This window comes from Bufo gargarizans, chromosome 1 (genome assembly GCF_014858855.1).
Source record: "Bufo gargarizans isolate SCDJY-AF-19 chromosome 1, ASM1485885v1, whole genome shotgun sequence".
NCBI classification, from domain to species: domain Eukaryota; kingdom Metazoa; phylum Chordata; class Amphibia; order Anura; family Bufonidae; genus Bufo; species Bufo gargarizans.
Window position 1 is genome coordinate 701881772 of NC_058080.1, and position 19679 is coordinate 701901450.

Below are 19679 nucleotides of genomic sequence, written 5' to 3' on the forward strand. Positions count from 1 at the left end.
GGTATTTTCGTCTGCTGAGCCAGTATTTCGTGCTGGTTCTGCTGGGGCACTACAGTATTGCAGGCCCCACCTACTTGTGTTGGCCTTGCCTTCTGTCAATTTTGGCATGAGCCCACTTTTAGTTCTTTTTTTCAGGGCCACTTTAAGTTCCCACTCTGCCCATGAGCAAAACTGACTAAAAAAGACCAATATTAGCAATGATACCACTATACACGGCCCAAATAATACCGCCACTCCATGATTATTACCATTACCGTATGAGCTAACTACTGTACAGATAAATGTAGTGGCACAGGTGACATCTTCTCTGACTGGAGTCATTCACTTTTCCATCATAACCGTCATGTAGGCTTCTTCCAGCCAGAACTTGTGTCTGCAGAGTTTGCTACAGGGTGGATTTGATTTAAATCAAACTGATTTAAATCACGATTTAAATCACTAGTCACTAAGGCTTGATTTAAATCATAGTTTTCTACATAAAGACTAATTCTTGCTGGTATAACTTATAATATGCAAGTAGATGAAGATTTTTAGAACAACTTTTCTTATTAGTTTGATTAGGTTGACTCTGCATTCATAGGTTTGTAGAAGTTAGGATTAAGGTCTTTTTCTCAACTCTGTTCATGTTATAACATTTTTGCTGTGAAGAAGAGGCATGTGATCTCTGCTGAGTCAAATTCAGCTTTGAGAACTGCAAAAGTAAACCAAGCATCTGTGATAATGTCTTGTAGGCAGAGAAACTGCCCAATAATCTTACAAAAACCTCTGGAGCATGACATTGTGAATGGATTAATGGAATTTATTTACCCCAAAAAAATTAAACATATACAGCCTTATTCTACATAATTAAAAAACATATCTTTATTTAATAATGAAATAACCTTTGGATGGTAATATTTTTTCCTCAAAAATAATTTTAGATAAAAAAAATCAGATTTAAATTAAAATAAATCCGATTTAAATAAAAAAAATCTGATTTTATAGATTTAAAAAAAATTAAAATAAATCATAGATTTTTATCCACCCTGGTTTGCTGCCTACAAATGTTTGGCTCTTTTCTTTCCACCACCCTCCAGGGGTGCACCACCAATGAGGCCAGTAGAGGCGATCTCCAACTGCCCCTCTTACTGTACCTGCTGTGAGTCCTGAGCCCACAAATACCGTACTTCAGATATATTGTTGTCATAACTCTAGGTACCCCAAAGAAATAGTGCCCTATATACAGTACAGCACCCCCAAACAGAATAGTGATCAATCGTGCTCCCAAAAATAATAGTGCCACACTGATAAAGTCTCCAGTGCGTAACAGTGCATCTCACAGCAAAAGTGATATTTTTTGTACCGCCCCAAACCCTTTTATGCCCCACAAACTATTAGTGCCACCTTTTTATATCCCACAGTAAGATGAAATTCACACTGCAGCTTTTTAAGCCGAATTTTGGTGCGGACTGCCTTGCCAAAATTTTGCAGGAACCCCACCGACATCTGTTTCCTCTCGGCCTCCCATACATCTGAATAACAGGCAACGCTGAGGATTGCGGAGCGCTGGCTTAAAGCTGCACTGAGAAAGGACATGTCTCTAAGGGAACATTCACACGACAGCCACGGCCAAATTAAGCTGGCGGCTGCATCTTTTTCCATTGAAATGAATGGGCGGCAGCTCCGAGGATTGTGAAGTAGCGGCTTAAAGCCACTTTGTGAAGAGTCATGTTCTTTCTCGACTCGGCCACAGCTATAGGCAGCCGCTTCTCGATCCTCACCTCTGCCTTCCATTGAGATGTATGGGAAGCAGAAAGGTCCCGGCCCCGGCGAGTCATCTGCAAAATTTCAGAGCATCTGTCCATGCCAAACATCCTCTGTGAAAGCCGTCGTGCGAACGTCTCCTATGTGTGTTAAACTAATGTTACATAGACTATTCCCTATGCTCCCTCTATTAGGCTACATTCACACAAACGTATTTTGTTTCCGTGTCCATTCAGGTTTTTTTGCGGATAGGATGGAGACCCTTTAATTTCAATGGGTCCGCAAAAAATGCGGACAGTACACCATCTGCCTCCGTATGTCCATTCCGTAGCGCCGCAAAAAAAAATAGAACATGTCCTATTCTTGTCCATTTTGTGGACAAAGATAAGCATTGTTACAATGGATCCTCAAAAAAACTGGATGCTATATCTAATCTACACATGACTGTAGCCTTAGACTGCTCTCCATTTCCTCAGCTCTCTCACGGACTGCTCTACATGATCCCCTTACTCCCACAGACTGCTCTCTATTTCACACAGACTGCTCACCATGCTTCCCCTCTTCCACAGACTGTCTAGAACAGGGCCGTCTCATTTATCATTTTCCATGCCAGTTTTTGGTGTGCCAGCAAGAGAGCGCTCATAGATTTTAGTATGTCACATGGCCTGCTGGAGGAAGCACCAAAGTTATGTAAAGGGCTGCGCCAGAGGGACCAAGACCGGCCATGTCCCCCGGTATGTTTGATTAAACTTTGATATTGGATGTACAAATAGGTGTAGGTGGTAGGTCTGTAAGTCAGGAGAGGATTCTTCTCTTTATGGTCTAAGGCCTCTTTCACACGACCGTGTGTCCCCCATGGCGTATTCCGGGCCGAATACGGTGGGTCTACAATACATGGGACACCTGCCTTGTGCATTTCGCATCACTTGATTGGGTCCGCAAATCCGGAGATGCGGAACGGAACCACTGAACGGAAGCACTACGGAGTGCTTTCGTGGGGTTTGCTTTCGTGGGGTTACGTTCCGTGCTTCCGTTCCACAAAAAGATAGTATGCAGTGTCCCAGGGGGTCAGTAGTGTATGCTGGGCCTTGTAGTGCAGATTGACCACTAACCTGGGATCCACTGTCGTCTTCAAATCGGGGCGAATGCTGGAACAGGCAGGTAGTTCAAGAGTTCGTGACGCCAGTGTCAATTAAACGGTGACACGCCGTGTATAGTATTGTAGAAGAATGAAGCAAGCATAGGATAGCCAACAAAAACTGGAACTTTTACTGAATATCAGTGAATACAGCTGGTTCTTGGGAGTACAGAATGGCCGGTCTTAGCAAGGCATTATACAGAGTGTTGATTACAGGAGATGCAGTACAGGCGGCTTGCACACGATTCCTGACTGGTCCTGCTACATGTGACTTTCTCTCCAAGGTCTAATGCCCTTTATCTGGCGTACCCTTGAAGCTGTCTTTATATAGTACCTCCTCTGTTGTCTTGAGTACCTCTTGCTTTATCTGATCGGCCTCTGTGGTATTCTGTGTCTTCAGGCTGATTAGCTATGCCCTTCTGACTTCTATGCATGGAATCAGGAGGGAATCCTCTCTGCACTGAGTCTGGAAACTTCTACCCTTCTGAGCTAGGCCCTAGCCTATTTATACTGAACTGGGGGCTCCCTCTGCTGGCTGTTATAAGGATTGCCGGTAACCGGCCTGACTGGCTTAAAGGGAACTACACACTCAAATCTAGCAGTGTCGGGTAGCCTACCCGTATGCTGCACACCCCCAGACTTTAACGTGAGTAAGGCCTCGTACTCACACACATGCCTGAACCAACATAAGCTGCTGCATAATTTAAACATTGCATTATAAATATAATAAACAACTATTTCACACAAAAATATAACATTTGCAATAAATGACGCAAGAAAAAGGGGCGTCTTCTTTCTTCTTAGACACGGCCGCTGACCTGGCACAGCGGACTTAAGGTGAACCAGGTTAGTCTATTTTTTTTCTTGACTGAAGTATAATAAGGAACTACACAGGGTTTCCCCGTGGGTATAGAACAGGCAAGGGCTCACGTGGAGGAGTCCATTCTTGCGTACAAACGTCAAGCAGGCTATTCCTATTAACAACTGTTCGGGGGAGACACCACCAGCATAGTCAAAGTCTCCTAAATGGACTGGCGGACGTCCCCTGGTTATCCGGGTGGACCTTCTCAACACAGGGGTCTCCTCTTCCCTTAGCAACGAGGTAGAAGAGAGAGGAGCAACAGGAGGATCTCCATCCGTGAGACCTTGGTCAGGAACAACTGGAACAACAGGAACAACAGGATCCACTAGAGGGGGAGCTGGATCCGGGGCATCTTGAACCAGCTCTTCTGGAAGTGAAGGTACAGTAGGTGCCGGAGCGGGCACCAACAAGTTCAACCATGGTGTCAGAAGCCAATGCATGGGATCAGCGTCATACCTTAAATCACGGACAGCCTGCATAGGATCCTCGGGCCGTATTGATGACTCTGACACAGGGGGTTCAGAGATAGAACTCTCGGCACTGGGTTCTGGTGTCAGGCAGAGCTTTAACCGGTTTCGGTGTACAATTTGGGATCCCCTGCCTTCCCGGGTGATCTCATAAGTGTGAGTTCCAACATTTGGGATTGCAGTGACAACATAGGGACTTTGTTCCCATTTACTGTCCAGTTTACTGGTGCGGCGGTTATTTTTTAACCATACCACAGCCCCTATTGTCAAGGGTTCTGCATGGGCTGCTTGGTCATAGTCTCTCTGCTGCCGGTCTCTAGCATAGTCCATACGTTCCTGAACAATAGCTTGGGCCGTATTCAATCGCCTTTGGTGTTCAGCAACCCAGTCGGTATTAGGTAATGGGTTGATGCAATCAGGTACGAGTACGTCCAAGGAGTGGTCAGCAGGCAATAACCCTTGGCGCCCAAACATCAAATAGAAGGGGGTATACCCGGTGGAACAGTGTATGGTATGATTGTATGTGAACATGAGCTGTGGCAACAGATTAGGCCAATCTCCCCTGGTTTCAGGAGGCACGGTCCTCAGCATCTCTATCAAGGTCTGATTCATTTTTTCACACAATCCATTACCTTGCGGATGGTAGGCCGTCGTCCGGATCTTCTTACAGTTGTGCAGGCGGCACAGTTCATGGAACAGATGGGACTCAAAAGCAGGACCTTGATCGGTGAGGATCTTTTCTGGACAACCGTAGGGCAGGAGGAAGTGTTTCCAGAACAGTTCGGCTGTAGTCTTGGCCGTCTGGTCTCTCACAGGCACCGCTACAACAAACTTAGTGAAATGGTCAATAATAGTCATAGCGTACACATACCCTGAGCGACTAGGTTCCAGCTTCACATGGTCGATGGCGACAAGTTCAAGAGGACGAGTACTTACAATGGGTCTCAGTGGTGCCCTCTGATCATGGTGTTCACCTCGTTTCAAGGTACAGGCTACACACTCTCGACACCACTTCTCCATGTCTTCTCGCATGCCCACCCAGTAAAACCGCTGGCGGATATTTGCCTCAGTCTTTTGGACCCCAAAGTGACCGGATTGATTGTGGTACATCTCCAACACCATACCTGCATCTCGTCGGGGTATGAGAATTTGATGCACTCTTTCGTTGGACACTGGGTCTAGGCTTCTCCGTAGCAACAGGCCCTTTTGTATGAAGAGTTGATGGCGCTGTCTCCACAGTTTGATGAGCTCAGGATCTGTACTCTTACGCCGAATCCTCTCAGGGGCTCTGCCACTGGTAATGAAGTCCAACAATTCACCCAGCACTCTACTTTCAGACTGTAGTTTCACCCACCTTTCTTCTTTGAGTTCCGGCCTACTGGAGGGTGAAGGAACTGCAGCTCTGTTACTGGTAGCCCGAGCCTGATCCTGTTGAGCAAATTTATGGTAGAAGGCCGGCATTTCTACATCTTCCCAAGCATCTCGCACATCATCAGGAGCTGTCTCTGTGGGAAGTCTGGATAAAGCATCAGCATTGTTATTAGTACGTCCAGCACGATATTTTACAGAGAAATCATAGTTGGCGAGGCGAGAGGCCCATCTTTGCTCCAAAGCCCCCAATTTAGCTGTATTTAGATGTGCCAGAGGGTTATTATCAGTGAATGCAATGAAGGGGGTAGCGGCTAGATAATCTTTGAATTTCTCCGTCACTGCCCACACTAATGCCAGGAACTCTAGTTTGAAGGAACTATAATTCTGGTCATTTTTCTCAGCTCCTTTCAAGGAGCGGCTTGCATAAGCTATCACTCTTTCTTTTCCCTCTTGGATCTGGGCTAACACAGCCCCCAGGCCTCGCTTGCTAGCATCAGTATACAGATGGAAGGGCTTGCTGTAGTCTGGATAACCTAACACGGGAGGCTCAGTCAGTTTCTTTTTTAACAACTGGAACGCTATCTCTCTTTCTTCATTCCACTCAATGGGCACTGGAGTTCTAGGACTTTTCTTGGGCTGCCCCCTCAAGAGTTCCTGGATAGGATCGGCTATTTGAGCAAAATGGGGGATAAAACGTCTATAGTAGCCGGCAAAACCAAGGAAACCCCTCACCTCTTTGACGGTAGTGGGGACCGGCCAGTTACGGACAGCCGCTAACTTATCAGGGTCAGGTTGTATGCCCTCTCCGCTTACCACATGCCCCAGGTATTTTACCGCAGGTTTGAGCAAGTGGCACTTGGATGGCTTTACCTTCAGGCCATATTTGATAAGGATTTCAAATACCTCTGCTAAGTGTTTCAGATGGTCTTCATATGTTTTTGAGTACACAATGACGTCATCTAGATACAGCAGCACTGTTTCAAAGTTTTTGTGACCCAAGCACCGCTCCATTAGTCTCTGGAAAGTTCCTGGGGCATTACATAACCCGAACGGCATACAATTGAATTCGAACAGGCCCATGGGAGTGGTGAAAGCCGTCTTTTCCCTATCTGCCGGGGCCATGGGTACTTGCCAGTAGCCACTGGTCAAGTCCAACGTGGAGAAATAGGCAGCGGAGCCCAGAGCAGTTAGTGACTCCTCAATGCGGGGCAGTGGGTACGCGTCTTTGTGGGTTATTTGATAAATTTTTCTATAGTCCACGCAGAAACGGATACCACCATCCTTCTTCTTTACAAGGACCAGGGGTGCCGCCCACGGGCTACGACTGTCCCGGATTACATTAGAGTCTTTCATCTCTTGGATCATTTCCTTTACAGTCTGATAGGAAGTAGGCGGTAAGGGTCTGTATCTCTCCTTGATAGGAGGATGAGAGCCAGTAGGTATGGTGTGTTGTATGGCACTAACCTCTCCATAATCAGTAGCATGTTTACTGATGGCCTGGTGGTGCTCTTTGACAAGCTGTAGTATCCCCTCTTGTTGACGTTGGGGGGTAGCCTCGTCCCCGACATGGAGCTCTTCCCACCAGGGCACTTGTGACTGGGGCACCGGCGGACATCCGCTGACTACAGCTGGCGGCTTTTCTGTCACTGGAAGACGGATGATGTCTTGGAAGAACACCTGAGAAAGCTGGGCAACAGGGTCATGCTTAGTAAGCGCAACAGGATGATCACTCAGGTTAATCAGACGGACAGGTACTTTACCTTGGGAGACATTCACCAGGCACTTGGCAGCTCTCACGTAAGGGTAGTTCTCCATCTGGATTGGTTCCACCAGGGCTGGATAATCTTGGCCTTGGACTCCCAGGACAGCACGACACCATAAGAGAGTTTGGGAATTAGGAGGCAAAGTCACAGGCTTATTATCACGAATCCTGGCAGTACAAATTTCTCCTTTCCCGTTAGCAAACCTCTGCTGGGCACTTAACACAGTGATAGTCTTTTGAATCACCCTCTTGGATGCAGAGGAAGCGGTGGGCAGAGTCTGGTGTAATACGGCAAGTATTTCTGCATAACAGTTTTTGAAGACATTGGTGCCTAGAATGACAGGATGTCCTCCTCTGTCGCCAGCCTGTACTACTATCACCCCCTGTTGAGGCAAGGTTACTTCTCCCACCTGCAGGGTGGGTTCCCAGTATCCATGGATCTTTACCGGTTTGCCATTGCTGGCGATAATCTCTACCCAGGATTCAGGCGGCTGGGTCAATTGGTTGGTGTCCCAGAATCTTTCAAAGGCGGCCAGCTGAATAGTAGTGACCTGAGACCCAGTATCTAATAGGGCTTCAAAGGGGACCCCGTTAATCTCCACATTGATTTTAGGATGGGATCCTACATACCGTGGCATCCAATTTGGATCTTTTGGACCTAGTGTTCTACCTCCCGAGGGGTGGTCCTCAGCCTCAGGGGTTGCCCGTTTAACTGCCAGCAAGTGGATTCTGTGTGTCCCATCTTTTTGCAGTATGTACACACGGGCCGCTTGCGACCCCTAGTGCGCCTCCCAGGATCCCTGGGGTGAGTCTCTTGGTATGGAGGTGGGAACGGCTTAGAGGGTGACAGGAACTCCTCTTCTGACATCATAGGTTTTTCCCATTCCTCCATTTTTCTGCACACTCTCTCTAGGCTTTTAGTGAGGTGATTTACTTGCTCTGTCAGCATGGCGATAGTATCGGTAGCTGTAGCTTGAACAGCTTGACCGGCCTTAGCTCGGTTAATGATAAACGGTTTTGACCTGCAGGCTGATAACTCAGGTGGGGTGTTCAACTCTATAGATACTGCTGACCCCAGAATTTTTATAGCCAGTTCTTTAAAGTCCAGAAAGGTACTGTTAGGGTGTTGGGCGGACAGCATCTTTAATTGGGTCCTTATTTGCTCACTAGCCACTCCGGTAATAAATTGTTCCCTCAGGGTCTGATCCTGGTTATCAGCTTCCTTGGGATCTATCTGAATTACAGCCCCCAAAGCCTCCTGAAGTGATAGGGCATAGTCACGGAGGGACTCACCGGGCCTCTGTTTCTTGCCAAAGAAGTGCATCTTTATCTCTGAGGCAGTCCTCGTTTCAAAAGTGGCCCTGAGGCGGGTGAATATCTGCTCTAGAGTACTCCGTTCCGCAGCAGGCCAGGATAATACCTCTCTGCGGGCAGCCCCCTCCAGTTGCGCTAGCAAGATTTCCATTTGCCGATCGGCATTTATGGGGTATAGTTTGAATAAGGCCAGCAACTTTTCCTTAAAGTCCCTTAGGGTATGGGCCTCTCCGTTATAGCGGGGAAACCATGGGGCCCCAAAATAGTAAGGCATGGTAAAGGGCATCATGCTGGGGGCTATAGGATGATTAGGAGCCGCAAGCTCTCCCGGGTCCGGCCGCTCGGCAACTCCCGGATCTGACATGTTAACTTATTACGAGGTGGCCGCTGGTGACTAAAGGGGCCGGAACAATCCCCTTCCCTCCGGATACAAGTTCTTACCGGTATCGCCGGGTTCGCGCAGGCCAAATCTCGTGAGACTCCGGACGTCCTGTGTACGCGGTGACGTTGCTGACGCAGGAAAAGCAGGGCCGCGGCGGTGCGATGATGAAGAGGGCGGGATTCTCTGTGTCTTTGAAGGGATCCGCCCACGGAGGTCCTCAGCAGCGCGGGAAACTTTACTCCAGGCGGCCGGTGGCCATCTTGATCACGATTCCCTGACAGCAAGCAGGGTGTTGCAAAGTCCAATAAATCACAGTCCACAAGTACGATTTTCTCTCTGGGGGTAGCGCAACACAGTACAGCGTCTCTGATTCCTCCCAGGCACAATTTCAATCCACCGGCTTGGAAATAAAGGGTACAGTCTTTGTAATACGGTGGTGGAATAGTTAAAGCACACAGTTCACACTTCTCTGCACTGTAGAAGTATGCGGATCCTGTTCGTGACGCCAAAAAGAGCGATGCAGTGTCCCAGGGGGTCAGTAGTGTATGCTGGGCCTTGTAGTGCAGATTGACCACTAACCTGGGATCCACTGTCGTCTTCAAATCGGGGCGAATGCTGGAACAGGCAGGTAGTTCAAGAGTTCGTGACGCCAGTGTCAATTAAACGGTGACACGCCGTGTATAGTATTGTAGAAGAATGAAGCAAGCATAGGATAGCCAACAAAAACTGGAACTTTTACTGAATATCAGTGAATACAGCTGGTTCTTGGGAGTACAGAATGGCCGGTCTTAGCAAGGCATTATACAGAGTGTTGATTACAGGAGATGCAGTACAGGCGGCTTGCACACGATTCCTGACTGGTCCTGCTACATGTGACTTTCTCTCCAAGGTCTAATGCCCTTTATCTGGCGTACCCTTGAAGCTGTCCTTATCCAGTACCTCCTCTGTTATCTTGAGTACCTCTTGCTTTATCTGATCGGCCTCTGTGGTATTCTGTGTCTTCAGGCTGATTAGCTATGCCCTTCTGACTTCTATGCATGGACTCAGGAGGGAATCCTCTCTGCACTGAGTCTGGAAACTTCTACCCTTCTGAGCTAGGCCCTAGCCTATTTATACTGAACTGGGGGATCCCTCTGCTGGCTGTTATAAGGATTGCCGGTAACCGGCCTGACTGGCTTAAAGGGAACTACACACTCAAATCTAGCAGTGTCGGGTAGCCTACCCGTATGCTGCAAGTACTTGTCCTATCTTTTTGCAGGACGGACGGTTCGCGGACCCCTTTCAAGTGAATGGGGTCACGATCCGCGTGCGGCTGCCCCACGGTCGGTGCCTGTGTATTGCAGACCGCAATTTGCAGTTCGCAGCACGGCCATCACACGTTCGCGTGAAAGAGGCCTAAGGACTTGGGATTGACATTGGGTTTTGAGTCTGAAATCGGCCCTTGCCTGATCTGGTTCTGGACTATGAACACTGGCCTTGGGGCATGTAATGCAGGACCACCTCGGGCTAATGTGAGGGGACTGTGTGTGGGCTCAGGTATGTAATGCATATACAGTCCTGATCAAAAGTTTAAGACCACTTGAAAAATGGCAAAAAATCATATTAAGGTTCCAAGTAGAGCTTCAACATGCAACAAGAAGAAATGGGAGTGAGACAAAACATTTTTTGAGCATTCAATTTAATGAAAACAATGAATAAACGGAAACAGGCTGTTTTTCAGCTGATCAAAAGTTTAGGACCACACCTCCCAAAAAAAAATAAACACCCCCAAAACAGAAATCCAACTTCCAAACATGAACTCAGTAATGAGTAGCTCCACCGTTATTGTTTATCACTTCAAAAATTCGCTTCGGCATGCTTGATGCAAGCGTTTCCATGAGGTGAGTGGGAACATTTCTCCAAGTGGTGAAGACGGCCGCACGAAGGCAGGGCCGTTTGAAGAAATTTGGGGGCCCCAAGCAAAATAGACATGGAGGCCCCCCCCCCCCCCCCTCCACGCCCTCCCCACCTTACGCACGCAAAGCCTACAGGAACCACAGTATAGCCATACAGTTTAAGTTCACCCACACTTTATATAAATAAAAAAGGAGGTTTACAGTGCAAATACTGTGGATGGCACTGTTTAGGGGGGATCTGTGGATGGCACTGTTTAGGGGGGAGATCTGTGGATGGCACTGTTTAGGGGAGGTCTGTGGATGGCACTGTAGGGGGATCTGTGCATGGCACTGTTTAGGGGAGGGGAGATCTGTGAATGGCACTGTTTAGGGGAGGGGGGATCTGTGGATGGCACTGTTTAGGGGGGATCTGTGGATGGCACTGTTTAGGGGGGATCTGTGGATGGCACTGTTTAGGGGGGAGATCTGTGGGTGGCACTGTTTAGGGGGGAGATCTGTGGGTGGCACTGTTTAGGGGAGGGGGGATCTGTGGATGGCACTGTTTAGGGGAGGGGGATCTGTGGATGGCACTGTAGGGGGATCTGTGGATGGCACTGTTTAGGGGGGATCTGTGGATGGCACTGTTTAGGGGGGATCTGTGGATGGCACTGTTTAGGGGGGATCTGTGGGTGGCACTGTTTAGGGGGGAGATCTGTGGATGGCACTGTTTAGGGGAGGGGGGATCTGTGGATGGCACTGTAGGGGGATCTGTGGATGGCACTGTTTAGGGGAGGGGGGATCTGTGGATGGCACTGTAGGGGGATCTGTGGGTGGCACTGTTTAGGGGAGGGGGGGATCTGTGGATGGCACTGTAGGGGGATCTGTGGATGGCACTGTTTAGGGGAGGGGGGATCTGTGGATGGCACTGTAGGGGGATCTGTGGATGGCACTGTTTAGGGGAGGGGGGGATCTGTGGATGGCACTGTAGGGGGATCTGTGGATGGCACTGCCATCCACAGATCTCCCTACAGTGCCATCCACAGATCCCCCTCCCCGACGCTCACAGCAGTATATTTATAAACTAATCAGTAACTACTTTAACTTTATTCATTGCTCATTGCTGAGCTCTTAACTTGGATTATTTGGATATCTCTTACTTTGTCTTCGCTCCGGTAACTAACAGCAGGCAGTGCAGGCGGCGCTCACTCACTGACTTCACGCGCCTGCGCCGCCTAGTGGGAGGAGCAGGCGCCTGACGTCAGTGACAGTGAGTGAGCGCCGCCCCCCGCTGCCTGCTGTTAGTTACCGGAGCGAAGACAAAGTAAGAGATATCCAAATAATCCAAGTTAAGAGCTCAGCAATGAGCAATGAATACTGATTGGTTTAAAATATACTGCTGTGAGCGGCGTGGCCCTGTATATTCTAACCCCCAGGCAAGCGTCCCCGTCACCATGGGAACGCCTGGGGGTTAGAATATACCATTGGATTTGAGTTTTTGCGATCTCACTGAGCTCGTAAAACTCAGATCCGATGGTATATTCTAACCCCCAGGCAAGGGGTTAGAATATACCATCGAATCTTCTGAGTTACTCTGTTTGGTCCCGTCCAGCTTGGGGCCCCAACCAGCTCGGGGCCCCAAGCAATTGCTTGTTTTGCCTGTCCCTTAGCGACGGGCCTGCACGAAGGCCATCTACTGTCTGGAACTGTTGTCCATTTTTGTAAACTTCCCTTGCCATCCATCCCCAAAGGTTCTCAATTGGATTTAGATCAGGGGAACACGCAGGATGGGCCAAAAGAGTGATGTTATTCTCCTGGAAGAAGTCCCTTGTCCTGCGGGCATTGTGTACTGTAGCGTTGTCCTGTTGAAAAACCCAGTCGTTACCACACAGACGAGGGCCCTCAGTCATGAGGAATGCTCTCTGCAACATCTGGACATAGCCAGCGGCCGTTTGACGCCCCTGCACTTCCTGAAGCTCCATTGTTCCACTGAAGGAAAAAGCACCCCAGACCATTATGTCGCCCCCTCCACTGTGGCGCATAGAAAACATCTCAGGTGGGATCTGCTTGTCATGCCAGTAACGTTGGAAACCATCAGGACCATCAAGGTTACATTTTTTCTCATCATGTCCCATGTTTGGTGCTCTCTTGCAAAGTCCAAACGAGCAGTTCTGTGGCGTTCAAGGAGACGAGGTCTTTGAAGACGTTTTTTGTTTTTGAAGCCCTTCAGTCTCAGATGCCGTCTGATGGTTATGGGGCTGCAGTCAGCACCAGTAAGGGCCTTAATTTGGGTCGAGGATCGTCCAGTGTCTTGACGGACAGCCAATTGGATCCTCCGGCTCAGTGCTGATGACATTTTTTGGGGTCTTCCACTTGACTTTTTTGTTCCATAACCTTCAGGATCATTTAAGAAATTCCAAAGGACTGTCTTACTGCGTCCCACCTCAGCAGCGATGGCGCGCTGTAAAAGACCCTGCTTATGCAGTTCAGCAACCCAACCACGTTCAAAAAGGGAGAGTTTTTTTGCCTTTGCCATGACAACGTGTGACTACCTGACAGAAAATGACAATAATCCACATCTTTGCACAGATTTGGCCTTTTAAAGGCATGTGTAATGACCGGCATCACGCACAGGGAGGGAAAAGGGAAAGCCCTGCTCAAGGGAGAGGGAAAGGTGGTGACCCCTGACTCACCTTGCGGCTGGCACCTGACTGCCCTGACGTCCCTAGACGGGTTCCTCACCCGCGATCACGTGCCTAAACCCTTGCTTTCCCTAAAATGAGCCCTAGATAGTGAACGGGCCGGTGGGATCGCTAGTCCACACCACTGACACTAAGAGGAAATCACCAGGGAGAGGACAGACAATACAGACAAACACATAAACCCAGGTGGGCGACCACAGCAGACCACAAAGGTCCAACAGGGATCCGGAGGGAAACGTTCTGGACCAACAACCAGAGAACGCAGCAACACAGCTCCAGTGGGTCAGTATAGAAGTCCAGGCAGGAAGCTCTATATCTGGCAACCAGAGAAGTGTGAGAGGGGAATATAAGGAGGTTGGGAGTGCTGGACAAGGAACAGCTGAGGAGAAGGAGCTACGGATCCCTGAGTGAGCCAAAAAGGGTTGCAAAGCAAACCCAGAAAGCTACCATAAGGAAACAGCCCTATCTTACTACACAGAGCACGCAGCCAACCGCTGCGACTTCCTGACCCCGGGTATAACGGAGTCAGGCGTGGTTCTTGACACCCTCGTGACAGCATGTGGTCCTAAAATTTGGATCAGCTGAAAAACAGCCTGTTTCAGTTTAATCGTTGTTTTCATTAAATTGAATGCTCAAAAAATGTTTTGTCTCACTCCCATTTCTTCTTGTTGCATGTTGAAGCTCTACTTGGAACCTTGCCATGCTAAATATGATTTTTTGCCATTTTTCAAGTGGTCTTAAACTTTTGATCAGGACTGTATTTTAGCATCTAATAATTAGAGTTTTCTTTGTCTTGTAATATGAAAAATAATTTTTCTTTGCCAGGTCATCTGTTGTTTATTTTTTCTCTTTGTTAATTATTTGACGATTATTTTTTTATAGTGTGGAAATTGGACTGGATTTAGTTAGCTAAGATTAGGTTTGATTTGTGCATATTGTTATGTGTGTATATATGTGGTTCAGGGTGTGGGTATATGCTAATAAAATGGTGTGTATTTATGCCGCAATTCATTTTCCATTTGATATATTATGTTTTCATTTTCATTATGTTTATATTATTGCGGTTATGTTACATTGTGTTATCTTTTTTTTATAATAAAATAATTATGGGCTGTAACTCAGGATTAGTAAGGCTACTTTCACACTTGCGGGAGTGTGATCCAGCGGGCAGTTCCATCGCCGGATCCGCCAATTTGGATGTGACTGAAAGCATTTGTGAGACGGATCCGGATGCGGATCCATCTCACAAATGCATTGCAAGAATGGATCCGTCTCTCCGCTTGTCATGCGGACAGACTGATCCGTCTAGTAATTTTTTTCCCATATTTTTACCGATCTGCGCATGTGCAGGCCAGAAGGACGGCTCCGGCATTCCGGTATTTTGAATGCCGGATCCGGCACTAATACATTCCTCTGGGGAAAAATGCCGGATTTTTTCGCCGGAGATGAAACCGTAGCATGCTGCGGTTTTATCTTTGTCCTGATCAGTCAAAATTACTGAACGTAAGACATCCTGATGCATCCTGAACGGATTACTCTCCATTTAGAATGCATGGGGATATACCTGATCAGTTATTTTCCGGCATTGAGCCCTTTTGACCGAACTCAGTGCCGGAAAAGAAAAACGCTAGTGTGAAAGTACCCTAAGGCAGGAATTAGGGGCCTCTGTCACAACTACAGGACAATATAGTGCAGTATGGATTTTGTCAGGCAAAATACAGAGTCACATGATGGAAACCGACAGACTCCATTATGGTCAGGGGGATCCTTTGGCCACCCCTGTGTCTATCATGTGATGGCTTTGGTGCTTCTGTTTTTTCTGTTGTTCTGTTACTATAATGAATATCACTGCAAAAAAAGACTTAACCACTTCAGCCCCCCTAGCTTAAACACCCTTAATGACCAGACCACTTTTTACAATTCTGCACTACACTACTTTCACCGTTTATTGCTCGGTCATGCAACTTACCACCCAAATGAATTTTACCTCCTTTTCTTCTCACTAATAGATCTTTCATTTGGTGGTATTTCATTGCTGCTGACATTTTTACTTTTTTTGTTATTAATCGAAACTTACAGAATTTTTTTTAAAAAATGACATTTTTCACTTTCAGTTGTAATATTTTTTTTTAAACTACATTTCTATATACATTTTTCTCTAAATTTATTGTTCTACATGTCTTTGATAAAAAAAAAAAATGTTTGGGTAAAAAAAAAAAATGGTTTGGGTATAAGTTATAGCGTTTACAAACTATGGTACAAAAATGTGAATTTCCGCATTTTGAAGCAGCTCTGACTTTCTGAGCACCTGTCATGTTTCCTGAGGTTCTACAATGTCCAGACAGTAGAAAAACCCCACAAATGACCCCATTTCAGAAAGTAGACACCCTAAGGTATTCACTGATGGGCATAGTGAGTTCATAGAACTTTTTATTTTTTGTCACAAGTTAGCGGAAAATTATGATTTTTTTTTTTTATTCTTACAAAGTCTCATATTCCACTAACTTGTGACAAAAAATAAAAACTTCCATGAACTCACTATGCCCATCACGAAATACTTTCCAAAATGGGGTCACTTGTGGGGTAGTTATACTGCCCTGGCATTTTAGGGGCCCTAATGCGTGAGAAGTAGTCTGGAATCCAAATGTGTAAAAAATGCCCTGTAAAATCCTAAAAGTACTCATTGGAATTTGGACCCCTTTGCCCACCTAGGCTGCAAAAAAGTGTCACACATGTGGTATCACCGTACTCAGGAGAAGTAGGGCAATGTGTTTTGGGGTGTATTTTTACATATACCCATGCTGGGTGAGAGAAATATCTCTCTAAAATTCAACTTTTCCTATTTTTTTTATACAAAGTTGTCATTATAGAGAGATATTTCTCTCACCCAGCATGGGTATATGTAAAAAGACACCCCAAAACACATTGCCCAACTTCTCCTGAGTACGGTGATACCACATGTGTGACACTTTTTTGCAGCCTAGGTGCGCAAAGGGGCCCAAATTCCAATGAGTATATTTTAGAGGGTATTTGGATTCCAGACTTCTTCTCATGCTTTAGGGCCCCTAAAATGCCAGGGCAGTATAAATACCCCACGTGTGACCCCATTTTGGAAAGAAGACACCCCAAGGTATTCCGTGAGGGGCATGGCGAGTTCATAGAAGTTGGGGGTTTTTTGGCACAAGTTAGCGGAAATTGATTTTTTTTTGTTTTTTTTCTCACAAAATCTCCCTTTCCGCTAACTTGTGACAAAAAATAAAATTTTACATGAACTCGCCATGCCCCTTTACAAAATACCTTGGGGTGTCTTCTTTCCAAAATGGGGTCACATGTGGGGTATTTATACATTTTAGGGGCCCTAAAGCGTGAGAAAAGGTCTGGAATATAAATGTCTAAAAAATTTTACGCATTTGGATTCCGTGAGGGGTATGGTGAGTTCATGTGAGATTTTTTTTTTTTGTCACAAGTTAGTGGAATATGAGATTGTGTAAGAAAAAACAAAAAAAATAATCAATTTCTGCTAACTTGTGCCAAAAAAATGTCTGAATGGAGCCTTACAGGGGGGTGATCAGGGAGTCTATATGGGGTGATCACCCCCCTGTCATTGATCACCCCCCTTTAAGGCTCCATTCAGACGTCCGTATGTGTTTTGCGGATCCGATCCATGGATCCGTGGATCCGCAAAACACATACGGACGTCTGAATGGAGCCTTACAGGGGGGTGATCAATGACTTATTACAGAGCTGCCTGTGTCCTCTGGTGGTCGATCCAAGCAAAAGGGACCACTAGAGGACCAGTTAGCAGGTATATTAGACGCTGTTATCAAAACAGCGTATAATATACCTTTTAGGGGTTAAAAAAATCGCATCTACAGCCTGTGTGCGGCGGTCCTGTAGTGGTTAAAGGGGTTGTCTGGGTTTACATGGATCACGCAGGGCAAGGGAGAGCATCGGAGCATGAAATGTAGGTTAGATGGCAATAGACCAATCTCTATCTAGTATCATAAGGCCACTCACGCAGATAACAATGGTCAGTGCACAAAAATGTATTATAGCTGCCGAGTTATTCAATTAAATCTATCTGTATGGCGCCACCTGCTGTTTAGACGTTTTCTAATTTCTCTGTCCAGCTCACTGAGACGGAAGCACGTGATCAGTTCCATCCTTAATCTGCCACCATCTGCAGCAGAAAGGACACACCCCTGAGAAAGGACATGCCCCTGAGAAAAGAACACGCCCCTGAGAAAAGGACACCCCCCCGAGAAAAGCACACACCCCTGAGAAATGACACCACCCCTGAGAAAAGGACACACCCCTGAGAAAAGGACACACCCCTGAGAAAAGGACACACCTCTGAGAAAAGGACACACCCCTGAGAAAAGGAAACACCTCTGAGAAAAGGACACACCCCTGAGAAAAGGACACAACGGATACAACAAAGAGGGAGGACTGATATGTATTTTATTGAAACTCTTGAAGGGGCTGTCCAAGTATTTTTCTTCTTGTAAAAGGCACTCAAACTTTTAAACTAATAAGAATAAAAAAAACACATAGTAAAAAAAGACATATGCTCACATGCTTGAGGGAAGCGAGCTTCAGATGCTTCATCCATAGTCGCTTTGTTTAAAACTTCAGAATAATACTGTACGGAGATCCGTCTCCGTACAGTATTAGAATGTATGGGCTCTGATGAGCCGAAGTAAGTTATTCGCGAAGTCGTGCGTGACTTCGTTGAATGACTTCGGTAGTTGATTTTAAAGTGGAAAAACACTTTAAAACTTGAAACCGAACTTGGCTTTGGTTCCGAGGTACTAGTCAGAACCGAAGCCGAATTCGGTTTCAAGTTTTAAAGTGTTTTTCCACTTTAAAAATCAACTACCGAAGTCACGCGAATAACTTACTTCGGCTCATCAGAGCCCATACATTCTAATACTGTACGGAGACGGATCTCCGTACAGTATTATTCAGAAGTTTTGAACAAAGCGACTGCGGATGAAGCACTCTAATGCTCACCATTGAAAACCCCCTCCAGCACTGCCGCATGGATTCTACCCACCTGACTTTACTTTCGTGATTGCAGGGGGTAACGTGTCTCTATACTGCACATGACTGCTGCATCCAATCAGTGGCCTCAGCAGTTTCATGCCATATACTGCTGGGGCCAGTGACTGGCTGTAGCAGTCACGTGTATATATATGGACAAGACATCATTGCAGCAAATAGCATAACATCATGGTGGCAGTACTGGGGAGGATTGGAGTGGGGGGGGGTTCAGGATAGTTAGTGTATAGTACTTTTTTTTTCTTGTTTTAATAGCTTCATTACCTTTAAAAAAAAAAAACTTGCGCAACCCCTTTAAGACTGTAAATGTATTATCTAACACTCAGCACATTGCACTTGCTACACGGTGGCTGGCCGGTCATGTTCCTCTTTCCAGATGTTCCTACAAGTCAGAAACATCTGGCATCAAGTCTCCGGCAAGTCCTATTAATACCGTCTGCTATATTAATATCTCCATTCTCCGAGGCATCACGTTCCTGCGCAGATTCCTGTCCACATTAATTACCCGAGCAGTAGAAGATGTCACTTCAATTCTCTGCTCTCCAGGACGGGGGGAATTAAGCTCTCGGAAGCTGCCAAATAAAAGGATGTTCAGCCGATATGAACCAGGGTACCAGGTGTTAGCGAAGGAGAACGCTCAGCAACAATAAGCCCGCGTCTTCACCACATTGTCTAATGGTTAAAAAAGTATTTATGAAAAATAATAGTAAACCGGTATAGCCGCATATGTTCTATCACCCCACAGTGTTACGTATAGAATGACTCTACATAAGAAGTTCGGTCACTTTATAATTATGTTGCTATATGTATCTTGTACCGATCCTGAGATACAGAGTGTATTATACTTCAGAGCTGCATTCACAATTCTGCAGGCTTCACAGCTGAACTCTCCCAGCATTTCCTGCTTGATCTGGTGATTTGCATTCTGAGAAGTGTAAAATGTATACCAGGCACTGTACTGTCATCTCATTTAGAAAAAAAAAAACTATCTGGGAGCTTAGCTTAG